Raw genomic sequence first — 13,363 nt, forward strand, 5'->3', positions numbered from 1 at the left:
TCTAGGCTATAATATTAGGGAGCAAACCCACCACTGTTTTCAAAATATATTTTAGACGGTCTTGTAACATGAGGCAGAGCTTTCTGCAGATGGAAAATTCTTGTCTTTCGTCCAGTCGCAAATTTCGAGCCTCAAACCGATTCAAAATCGACTTCCTTTTGTAGCTTTGAAATTGCTTTTTTGAAACGCAAAATTGTCTTTCAATATTACTTGCCTTCAATTCATAAGGCAACTAATTTCATGCCTGCCTTTTAATGATAAACAAGTCACGTAATTTCTTGGCAAATTAAATGAATATAATTATTTACGGAAAATAAAATTGCTTTCAAGAAATAATAAAAGGAATTTAGAAAATGTTGAAGAAAACCAAATTCCGATAAACCACAGGAATATAATTTTAGGCCCACTAAAATGAAAACAAGAAGAAACGTTAAGACTATAGAAATATTAATAAGTAAAATGAAATCAGTATAGACCTCTTTATTTTGGAATTTCAAAGCAAAATTGGTAAACATTTTTCCAGCCTATATTTTCTTTACATATTACATTTGCCAACAAGGCAACGGACCGCTCAAAGTAATGAACATATCTCTGCAGTTCAGACAAGTGTTGCTGAAGACCCTCAATTTATCAATAAGAAGACGTTTCAAGACTTGGGACTGTCTCAAACTACAACTTGGCGAATTTTGGGAAAGGATTTGGGCTTGTATGCATATAAAATTGTTCTCACTCAAGAACTGAGTGATTACTGATTTTGTCTTGGAACAACTTGAAAACGATAAGGGCTTTTTAAAGATAATCATCTTATTCGATGAGGCACACTTTCATCTCGGTGATGTGAAAAAAAGTACACAAATTATTCATGAACAACCCTTTCATTCTCCGGAATCATCGGTCGGTACTTCTTTCGGAATGAAGCTGGTGATACCGTTACTGTAAAATGAGAGCGGTATAGATCAGTTGTTCGTTATCAAGTTTTTATGGCCGCAATTGGAAGAAGTTGACCTTGACTACATCGGGTTTCAACAAGACGTCACAAAGTGTCAAACCGCATATGCAACAACTGAATTATTAGGAGAAAAGTTTGGATATCCGATTATTTCAGGAAATTTTGACATAGAATAGCTTTTCAGATCTTGTGATTTAGCACCATTAGGCTACTTCTTTTGGGGTGATTTGAAGTAGTTGCTCTTTAGCAAAAACTAGACTCTCTTAAAGCTTTACAAGTCACTACTAAACGTGCTTTTCCCCACATACGACTTGATTTAGTGCAAAAAGTAACCGAAAAGGCTTGGAAAGGCCATTTGAATGATGGTATGTTCAGTAATTGACTAAAAAACATTTGAATTCCCATAACAATTGGTGTGTTTTTGTTTTTTCGAAGAGAAATGATCTCACTATTATATGAAGATCTGAAATATATATAATATATATCCTAAAATATATTTATAGAATCACATAGCATTTGTCTGTTTCCTTAGCTATTCATGGTGCCTTCTACAACACCACTTTTGAGCATATAGAATACGAGAAGCATACATTTAAGAGCACCTACGTTGCGTAAGTTGATAGAATTTTCAGCTATAAAAGTCATCAGTACTTTCAAATTAACAACAATAAAAAGTTTGCAATACTAAAAACTGCAACTCATGTTTAACAAACGCAGCAGAAGCAGTAATAAAATGCGAGCCTGCGACGCGTGGCGCCCAAAAGCAGGCAACAAGAAATGTAATTAAGACAAAACCATAGAAAACGCAAAACATATTGCCTGCAAATAAACATTGATATAATTTTGCGCATGCACATACACTAAAAACCAACAACACACACAGTGAAAACGCCGAAAAAGCGTCCCTGCGCAAGGCAGGGAAATATTTATGCAGGTATGTGTGTATGCCAACGACAGTGTCATACAAATATGAATATGCAATAAATGCAGAAATTAATATTTTCATTAGCGGCAAGCGGTAAACAGCTTATAACGTAGAAGTGCGTGCAAAAAGAGATGAATGTGGGCGTAACGCCTTAAAATATGCACACATGCATCTTATGAAGTTGAAAGTTTGCCAGGGCGATGTGGTTAAAAAGTTGCAAGCTTATTGCTGCCACATTGCACGGCACAGCGCGTTTTTTGTTGCACGACATGCATTAGATTGCGAGTGACGCCTAAAACACATGCTATTTACTACAAAGAAACCGATATGCGCACGCACACAAATAAACAGACACACACACATACACATTAGTGCGACTTCGAGACCTTTAGTTGTGGGCGTGTAGTTACTTTACAGCCATGTGCGAGCAATAAAATTGCGGCAAAAACATGTGTAAGCGGCGCATAAACAAGTGTAGATGTGTCAGTGTATGTGTGTTTGTGGCAATAGCTTTTGCACCTAAACACTAGCTTCTTGCTTTGCGTGTGCGTTTGCTTTAAACCCTGTCTTGGCGCGCACGCCACGCATACGCCAACAGAAATTCTGCGGCAAAAACACATTGCAACCTTATGAAATTTTAGCGCTCTGGATGCTTAATTAAAAAAGTTTCAGCTGCAACAACTTTCACCCACTCAACAAATACAGCTGTAATACATTTAATGTACAGAGATATAAAAATAAATACATTCATGCATACATATACATATATGTACACATTTATATGCTTGAATGGGTGTGCGTGACTTCTGGCTTGAAAATAAAACAGCGCGTTAACTCTTAGAAGTGCTGCTTGTTGGTGTTGGTGGAAGAAGTTCCAAAAGGTGCAGATAGCTAACAACTTTTTTTACACGTTTATTAGTTCTTTTTCTGTTTTTGTTCACGTTTGCACCATAGTGTTTTGTATATTAATCAAGGCTAGGTGACCAGAACAAAAATATTGACTTTTAAATGAGGATATCCTCAACAGATCGGTTTAGGCAACAATTTATACTAGTTTAAAAGTAACTGGTTTGTTAGTAGTTACGTTTTTTTATATTTATTTTTTAGTTTAGCAGGACATTCTCAACTGGTTGTTTTAGGAAACAATTTGGACTAGTTTAAACGTAACTAGTTTGGGGGTAGTGACGTTTTTTTACATTTACTTTTTTTTAATTTTAAAGCAGGCATTCTCAACTGGTATTTTTTGGAAATAATTTGGTCTAGTTCAAAAGTAACTAGTTTGGGAGTAGTTACGTTTTTTAACATTTAATTACTCAACTTTACTATTAACGTACGCTAAGAAATCTTTTAAACTTGGAAGAAATTAAAATAAAATAAATCGGAACAGTTCGATAATAATTCTTTACAAGAACTTGCTTTTGTATGTTGCAGTGGTCCGATTTGGCTAAATCAACTCAGCTCATCACGCAGAACATATATATATAAAGAATCGCAAAAATCGCTTTTATTTGACCAAACTTCATTGGCGAATACCCAAAGCTAGTTTTTTCTACACTACGTAGGTAATATAAGATAAAGAGATGAGGATTCCACCGCGATCTAAGGTGTATTGTGCCCTTATGTTAAGAATATTGAGTGCTTTAGAATATTAATGCAATCCAGGGTTTTCATATTTCCAATAGATTTATGAAAAATACCTGGGTTATTGCCTTGAAAACAATCTTATAGCATAAGAAAGCCACTCCGACGTTTTAAGATTCATTGAATGTTGCATGAAGCAATACCATTATTTTTGTCGTATCAAGGCCAAACTCTTTTATTAGCTTCCACACCATCTATTAAGGCCTCTTCGGAACATGAAACCAGTTTCCGTTGTCCAACATCCCAACATCAAGTTGCTTAAGCGTGCAGTTCTGTTTTTAGCTGTAAAAATAATTTACCATAGTTTTTGACTACTGTTCCGGTATTTTTGAGTCGTCTTCGCACAATTTCGTTACAGAAATTAATATTTAGTGTCTCTTGAATAATTTATTTGGCTTCTACAGAATATTTTAAATCTCCCGACGACAATAATCGCTTTAAGGATATCTCCGCATATGGAGATAGCTTCTGTGATCTCTCACTTTTAATGTTTTTTTTTTCGGTAAATTTTCTTGTTTTTGAATTTTTGAAGAAATTGAAGCACTTTGTTACCTTCAGTCCACTTTTCTTCATTAAATTTTTTACTCATTGGTCTCTCAGGTAGATCAGGTATGCTTATAATATTCTCAGTTCCAACAGCCTTAGAAAGTAATATGAAGAACTTAATCTTAGAGTTAGCGAAATGAGCTAACCCAATTTTACAGTTGAGTTTTCTGATCTCTTGAATATACTCATATGCCTTTAAATTTTATATAAAAACTCCGAGCAACAGTATTTGTAATAACTCCGAAATCAAGGGGAACGATAAACATTCTTTAACTAGCGTAGTGTTGTGCACCATGAAGTGCTTGCTTTGGGTGAAGATATTCGGCGTAAACGTCGGAATTCGTAGTATGATTTTCACTGAAGTTTTGGACAAAAACTTTCGAAACTGGAAAACTTGTTTGGGTAACGTGCAACGAGCCCACTTCTTCTTCTTCGCCAGTCGTTTTCCCTTTCGCTGTTTGGAATGATGGAATCATAGGTAGAAGTACACGCAAGTGAGGAAATTTCTCCGCGCACCATTCACTTGGTAATGTCTCACGACTTCCGGTCTTAGACCAAGTATGCTTTGGTCATTCGTTTTAAGACGAACTCCACCCCATGGTTGCGCGCAGGGCTTGGGACCCGCCTCGTAGAAAACACCACCAATGAAAAGAAGACAACAACCTCAGGACGAGTCCACCGCAGCTATTAAGAGCCATGAAGCCACGAAAGGCCATCTCAGCCGAGGCTTAGAACAAGTGTAGGGAAAATTATATAGTTTAAGCGTTCACATGCTTACATTGGGTCAAAACAAGCCTACTTCGAAGGCAATAATAAAGCTTTATATTAAAATGCTTGAAAATGTTTATTGTTTTCTTATTTCTGTTCAAATTTAATAAAATGATGATTTGAGATATGTATGAAGAAAGGCTAGGTATGGAATGATTTCAAATGACTTTTTCCAAATTTCTATCTGGAGACGTTTTTAACAGACAAATTGTAGCACTAACCTCTTTGGAAGAAAGTTTAAAATTTAATTCGTTCTTTACTGTAAAGACTGGGCTCAAAAGCTGAACTGAGAACATTGTTTTGTAAAAAAAAAAATAATTTTTTTAATTATAAACAAATAGCATACTTCAAACAATTCACTTGTTTGCTACTTAAAATAAAGTTAACATTGTTTAACGAATTTATGCTTCACTACGTGTTCTTCCTTAGATCACTCTGGTAATAATTTTCATACAAAACAAAATTTGCATAGTCATAAAAAATATGTTGCAAAGCTGCACAAGTCCACAGCAACCATAAAAATACTATTCCTATATTTTATTTATTCTTTTCGTTTTTTGTTAACTGGTAACTCTAAACAAAAGAAAAAAAAAGCACGAAAGAAGCGCTAGCTAACTTCACCGCATTTGATTGTCTGCTTTGCCAGCGTTGATTGTGAGTTAATAGTTTCGCCAGCTAACTAAACATTTCTACACACCTCCACGCATTCACATACATAGATATATATGGCTAAGTGTACACAAAGTGCGTATGTGTGTAAATACACATTGCATTGTCTTCATCACACCGTATGCGCCGGTTGTTATGCAATAAAAATGTTTAAGGAAATCATAAAAAGTGGACGAAAGTTGCAAGCGGCAAACACACGTACAAGCAATTACACAATTACATATGCAGCTGCAGAAATACATACATACACGCATATGTTGCGTTTATTAGTATGCGCGTTTGAAGCGAGCAGCTTGCAGTTGTGGTTTATATGTGTGTGTGTTGGCGCCACAACTACTTTATTCTAGTGCAATTCAATCGTACAATAAACAACTTTTCCACACATACATACATGCATGCATACATTTATAGACATTTTATTATTTTACTACACGATTTTGTTAGCAATTTTATGATTTTATTTCCATTTTTATTTCAACAACTTTTTTCTTAGTTTCCTTTACATTGCTTCGCACAACTCCCCAGTTAAATAATAGTTTGGTGTGTGAATCTTTGTGCGAATACAGTAAGCATGGTTGTATGGCTTTTGCAGCTGCTACTGCCGCTGGCTGCGCGCCTTAAAGTGCGCAACAATAAAAATGGTAACATGTTAACTGGGATTTGTTTATGCCTTTCTCTGTAGTCTCTTAACTGTTTCATTGCCTTTATATGGCACTCTATGCAAAATTGTTGTTTGATGCATGCTTTGCTATTTGAAATTAGTTTGGTTAAATGAGTGTGAAGTAGTAGCTGCAGAAACAGTGTGGTGAAAATAATAAAATGTATATGGGGTTTATATAGTTATAATACATTGGGCAAAGACATGTAATAAATGCAAGCGATACAAACTTATATATTATAAAAAATATCATTAAAAGTGTCTGGCTGATTCCAACAAGTTTGCTTCAAACACAAAAACTGACTTTGTTTCTATAGACTATAGAAAAACTTTTATCGGAAACTGGTTGAGTTTTCAGTTAAATTAATAAAACCGACTCACAAAAATTATGGAAAGTCATCTTAAGATAGAAAAATGTATGTTTCCTAATAAAAAAATTTTTAGTAAAATTTTTTTTAATATAAGGAAACGTTGCCTACATCTAGGCGAACCTATTAAATATTAAATTTATATAATATCTAAGGACACTTCTTAGCGAAATGATTACATATTAACTATTTACATCTCGCTACAACTCTCTACTCTTACTCTTTTCTAAATAATAAGCATTTATGATTTTCCAAACAAGTGATAAGGCGTAGTTACTATACATATGTATATTAAATTTTGTATACCCTATTTTGTATATACTAACTAATGCTTAATATTTAAACGACTTCGTACGACGCCATTACTCATTTGGTATTCGAAGAATTCAGCATAAAATTTATATAACAGATGATATAAGTGGAGAAAGCCTCGTAATAATTTCACTTTAATAAAAATATGAAAATTGTAACAAATGCACATACTAAAATTTCGTTGCCTACATTTTGGCGTAAATTTATAAAATTCAAGATTTATTTATTGCAATAGTAAAAATAGACAAAACAAGTAAGGACGGGCTAAGTTCGGGTGTCACCGAACATTTTATACTCTCTCATCAAATACCGTATTTGTGTAAAGTTTTATTCCACTATCATCATTGGTATATGTATATACATATTATACAGAGAAGGCATCAGATGGAATTCAAAATAGCATTATATTGGAAGAAGGCGTGGTTGTGAACCGATTTTACCCATATTTCGTATATGTCATCAGGGTGTTAAGAAAATATTACATACCGAATTTTATTGAAATCGGTTGAGTAGTTCCTGAGATATGGTTTTTTGTCCATAAGTGGGCGACGCCACGCCCCCTTTCAATGTTTAAAAAAAGCCTGCGTTCCTTCTGACATTTCTTCCGTAAAATTTAGTGTTTCTGACGTTTTTTGTTAGTCGGTTAGCGCACTCTTTCAGTTTTAGGACTTACAAACAACCGTTATGTGAAGAAAACTATAATACTCTCTTTAGCAACTTTGTTGCGGGAGTATAAAAATAAATATGTGTCAAGTTTCTATCGAAACAGTTTCCCATCGTTGGCATATTTTGGCGAAATTGTTCTACAACGCTATTCAGAGTGGGTTAGATATGAACATTTAGAATATAAAAAATTGCTGTTGTGAAAGTTACTGCTCGGAATTTTTTAAAACCTGTTTTCGTAAATAAATTTAGAAAATACTTACGTTTAGCTGATAAGAAGAATCTTCTAGCCAGCCAGCTGCCAATAGTAATGTTTTCAGACAACAGTTAGTACGGTCAATCTGTAAAGCAAGTAAAAAAAACAGATTGAGTTCAAAGTATAAATGATTAGTTTTTTGTTTTGTGAGACGACACAATCTCATTTTCTTATATTTATTAATTTTAATAAAAGGGCGGCAAATATCATTTTGTTTTCACGGTTTTAACTAACATAAACTTTAAGAAATTTTAGTCAGTGGTCTTTTACAAGAAACATATTACATTAATTAAGTTAAAAGTGACAAACTAAAATATTCGCTTATAAAAAATTTTGAAGTAAACAAAAAAAATTCTTTAATAATGAGATATATTTTGAGTATAATTATAAGTATGTATTACAGCTTTTTATGACTTTATTAATAAACTATAGAATTTATTTGCACCACCGCTTTCAATGTTTTTGTATATTTTCAGTATATTCCATACAGCATGAACATTTGAAGCGGTCATTTGAGTTTGTTGAATAGCCAGAAGTCCCACGGAGCTGCGAATGCGATGGCTGCGGCAAGATATAAGTTAAAGATTTGCTAAAACACTCACGAGGAATCAATACTGCATTGATAGTGCATTATCGTGCTCAAAAACCAAAAATTATCGGTCCATAATTTCAGCCTTTTTTTTATGTTTATCTTCACGCAAACGACCCATAATGTCAATATAGTAGTCCTTTTTGACAGTTTGGCCACACATCGATAATCGAAGAAAACTGTCAACATAGCTTGATTTTTGACCTGCTTTGAAGTGACTTTTCCGGCTTTGGCTCACCTTTCCCACGACCAATTGGTTGTCTGTTTTACGATTGCAAGCATAAATCCAAGACTCATCGCTAGTAATAATACGTTTCATGAGATCCTGGTAGTTGGTACTATTGTTTCACACAAGTTAAGACGACGCTATTTTTCGAGTGATTTTGGAACCACTTTACTTAGGCCCAAATAATATTTCAAATAATAATAAATGGTTTTCACTGATTCTTTCCATATACCAACGATGTCAGTTAGATCTCTGACTGTTATTCGTTGATTCTCAAATACCAGTTCCTTTATTTTATTGACGTGTTGTTCATAAGTTGATGTTGATTTCCATCCTGTACGCGTTCCCGACCTTCTTTGAATAATTGTCGAAATTAAAAACACTTACTCGCGACAAACTATTTTCACCAAAAACCTCTTCCAACATTATGAACGTTTCGGCATTGCACTTTATGGACCTTAGAATGACTAGCGTTACTAAACACTAATAATTATTTTGATGCGACATTTGGCACACATGTCACTGACAGTCATACCAATTTAGAAATAAAAATATTTTAACAAATGTTTTCTTCAGCGAAATTTCAAATTAAAAAGTATTACTATTTTTTCCCCACATAAGTATATTAATGAAAAATCAATGTACTCGTAAGACGAAATAAGCATTATTATAAAAATATATGCATAAGATAATAAAAAAAAGTGAAAAAACAGAAAAAGTTAATTTTAAAAAAATTCAAAAATGTATTAAACTTTTAACTCAAACATGGAGAGAAAATTTGGACAACGAAATATTTAAGATTTATAAATGTTGCGAGTCAAAAAGGCGAGAACAAGATCAATATAAATGGCAGAGTCTCACAATATACACCCTGTCCAGAAAGTAACGAGAATTCTTCGTTTAAATCAGCGACTGACATAAACAGCAGCTGTCAACACACTGGTTGACAGATCGCGCTAATTTTTGGTATCATAATTAAAGACAGTACCAACCTAGGAAAAAAAAAATTATTTCTCTACCATATAAGCCGGAGATGAGAGGAAGAAATCAAGAATTCCCGATACTTTCTTGATGTATATATACATATATACAAAAATATATTAGATGCTTAAAAATAATTGAATGAAGAACTAAACTAAATTATAGTATATAAACAAAGTAGAGATTTAAACAATAGTTTAATATAAAATTAAATATAGTATGGACAATAAAAAATTTAACAGAAATACAAATATGCACATTACACTTTTTTGCTTAAAGTAATTCTTTTATTTTTCTTCAAAACAGATGTATCAATGTAAATATATATAGCATCAGGCTAAAAAATATGTTATTTTTATTGCCATCAAAGTAAATACGTTTTCAAGTGGCTCAAAGTGGTTGTGAAATTGTAAAAATTCTTATCAAAATAAATCAACAAACTTAAAAAAAATAAAAAATCTTAAGTCATTTTTTATTGTCAAAAGGTATAAATTAATTTTAAGATATGAATCGCTGAACACATTTTGCTGCCTTAGACATATGTTTTTGTTAGTTAGACTGTGCTTTCGTAGAAGAAATTGTAGTTCATTTGTTGGCCAATTACACTAGGTTACACTCATTTTAGAACAGTGATCTTAGAGACTGTTTCTTGCTAATTTTTTGTTGCTATAACCGCAAATGATGGTAAACATTTCCTAAGATGTTTTTTGGTACTATTCTGATTTCATCAAATGATTTTTTGAAAACCCTTTAATAGCACTTTGAGGTACCTCATGAAAACAATGCAGACTCTAGGTAAGTAATCCTCTTCCTTCCCGTTTAGCGACTGAATTATTAAAGGCAATAACGCGCACGCTGCTTACAGCGTTTCTTCCAAATAATACATATATATATAATATTACAACCATATACTTATAAAGTATTCACCACCTCCATATGCCCAGCAGGCATAGTCAAATGCGGCTATAGAACAAAATGTAAATATGCTCAGCCGCAGCAGACCCGAGAAAAATCAATGGAATCCAAAAAGTTTGTCAGTTTGCGTTTTGTTTGCTTTGACTGTTCGTTATTGGCTAACTCTTCAATGGTTATGATATAATTCTGAACATTTGTGCCACAATGCAGTAAATTAAAACAATATTGTCGTGGTAGACAAATACGCACGAGAGTGTAAATTTCGCACACTTGGCATTGTTATATAAGAGTGTGGCACAGCAGCCACATCAAATATATTGCATTTAATAAGCAGCATGACAAAAGGGTTAAATGGCATAATTGTGGAGGATTGGGGGTGGATGGGAGTAAACTTTTTTATGAGTTTAAATTTTGCGACGTTGCGAAATTTAATAAAAAATAACATATATCTATATGCAATGGTTTGGAGTTTCAGTGGACGCACGTCTTGTCAAAAAGACAAAAAAAAATCCCTTTAGATGAGACATACAATTTGCTTCGTATTTATTTGGTTCAAATAATAAAGCAGATAACGCCTTTAAAGTAGTTGATCTGACAATTTTGGTACAAAATAAAAAATATATATATATATATATGTATGTATATATATATTAAGGTGATTCAAAAATAAAATTTTTTCTTTCGTTTGGTACTCTGAAAATAGGTTCCTAAACACCTCTAAGGAAACCTCTCCAAGAATGAGTTCTTAATTGTAACGGGAAGGTCCTCCTACTTACAATTTTCTATTTTCTCTTATTATCATATAGAAAACTTTATATCTCGGTTCCAACTGCTTGAAAAACTATCTCCCTAGATATTGTAGGAAATTGAATGCTCTACAAAAAAGGCCTGTTCGATTTTGTCGTAAACGAAACCGTTTAAAAGATATTAACAGTTAAAGTTTGATTATTTTTGGGAAAAGGTTTTATTTCTTATGAATTTTATAACTCAATGAACTAAATTATTATGAATGATGAAACTCATAGGTTTTTGGAGAGGCTTTCTGAGAGGTGCCTAGGAACCTATTTTTCANAATTTTATAACTCAATGAACTAAATTATTATGAATGATGAAACTCATAGGTTTTTGGAGAGGCTTTCTGAGAGGTGCCTAGGAACCTATTTTTCAGAGTACCAAACGAAAAAAAAAAAAAATTTTTTTTTTGATTCACCCTAATATACTTATATAGTATATATAAATGTCCTCACGCGTACTGGGGTAGACTCATTGGTTACCGCCAACACGGTGGACGAGTGTGTCGAACTCTCGGAAATCAGGGCGTCTTGCAGACGTTTATTTAACAAGGAATGTAGGAGTGGGTGAACTGACGACTGGGTGTTGTATGCAGCGGGATGGGGGAAACAATTCCGTGATAAAGAAGGCAAAGAGGACTTCATGGAAAAGCTCTGCGAAAAAGTGGAGGGCTGTTATGAGTCCTATTGATTACGGCGTATACTTGCAAACAAGACCGCTTCCGTGGGTTCTTTTAAGGACGCAGTGAATATACACTGCAATACGTCCTCTAGGGGATATCTGTCGGAGTGCTGCAAGATAATTGCGCAGTCTTTGGCCACCTTCTGTATGAGCGACACTTGGCTTGTGCGATCACATCGTTCAAAACCTTCAAGTCACTGGGTCCGGGCGCTCAGATGTCATGCCGCTGGTTGGCACCTATCTATGTGAACTACAGGAGACTGGGATACATTCCGGGGGCCTGGAAACGAGTCAGAGTTACGTTCATCTCGAAGGCTCCCACGTTACAGCCACGGACGTTAGACCCATCAGCCTCTCTTTCTTCTTACTAAAAACTCTGGCGAGCCTGTGCTAACTGTAAAGGTCAATGCATACTGCCCTACATATCAGGGTTAAAGAATTTGCTGTTGGAACCTTATTGATATGGAGGAAACTTTCAACAACGTGCTGCCGGAAACAGTTCTCTGGACGGTCTTGCTTCAAACATTTCTTTTTCAGTCTTCTGTGCGGCAGAGTGATTGAAATGGAATGGAGATCTCTCTCCTCTACTAAAGATCCTGGTCATAAATGACCGGCTTAAAAAACTCGAGGATCGTGACTGTCGAGTAATTACTTATCACTGTCAACCGAACTCGGTTTTATTTATTAGAATATACAAGATCCCGGCGACACCGCTGCCGCAAATGAATCTCATCCGTGTGCAGCCGACGGATACAGTAGGATATCTAGGCCTCATACTGAATAGGAAGCTTTCATGGAAGCCGAATATCGAAGAGAAAGCAAAAGAGGCATCGATTGGATTAATGGATCGATTGGAAAGATGGGTTCTCTCAACGAAAGTAATCCCTTGGTTCTACGACACCATATTCTAGGCCATTTTGTTATATGGAGTCTTTACGTGATTTAGTGCTTAGTAATATGTGTATGGAGCCGAACTTAGTCGATGTAGGCATGTCCGTCCATTTGTCTGTATATGCCCGAATTAGTCCCTCAGTTATTGAAATATCAGCCTAAATTTTTGCATCTCTTATTTAAAAGAGATTGGATTATTGCCGAAGGTAACGGCACAATTTTCGAATAAATCTTCAGATCGGAGGACTATCCACATCAACTTCTTATATGGAAAACTTTTTTATTTGACGAGATATCCTGACGAAATGTGGCATAGCTTATTATCCAAGGCAGCGCTATAATTGCCAAATAAATGGTTGAGATCGAAATACTATAGCATACGAGTATACTATAGCTGCCATACAAAAGCTGATGCTGTTTCTCTGTAGCCACTTATACTATCAATAAATTGCACCTGTGAAGGGGATTAGAGCCTCGGCACTGTCGAAGTTAACGTCTTTTCTTTTTTTTTTTTTTKTTTTTGGAAATTTTCG

General features: G+C 34.5%; 1 long non-coding RNA gene across 1 annotated transcript in view; it reads right to left on the reverse strand.

Annotated features, from left to right (window-relative positions):
* LOC108977468 overlaps positions 1 to 13,363 on the reverse strand; it is a 316,378-nt gene that overhangs the window by 112,661 nt on the left and 190,354 nt on the right. Inside the window, exon 3 of the long non-coding RNA XR_001994038.1 lies at positions 7,763 to 7,840. This is a non-coding gene — a long non-coding RNA (uncharacterized LOC108977468). The remainder of the gene's footprint in view (positions 1 to 7,762; positions 7,841 to 13,363) is intronic.

Source organism: Bactrocera latifrons, unplaced genomic scaffold (genome assembly GCF_001853355.1).
Source record: "Bactrocera latifrons isolate USDA-ARS-PBARC rearing strain unplaced genomic scaffold, ASM185335v1 scaffold_9, whole genome shotgun sequence".
In the NCBI taxonomy this organism is placed as follows: domain Eukaryota; kingdom Metazoa; phylum Arthropoda; class Insecta; order Diptera; family Tephritidae; genus Bactrocera; species Bactrocera latifrons.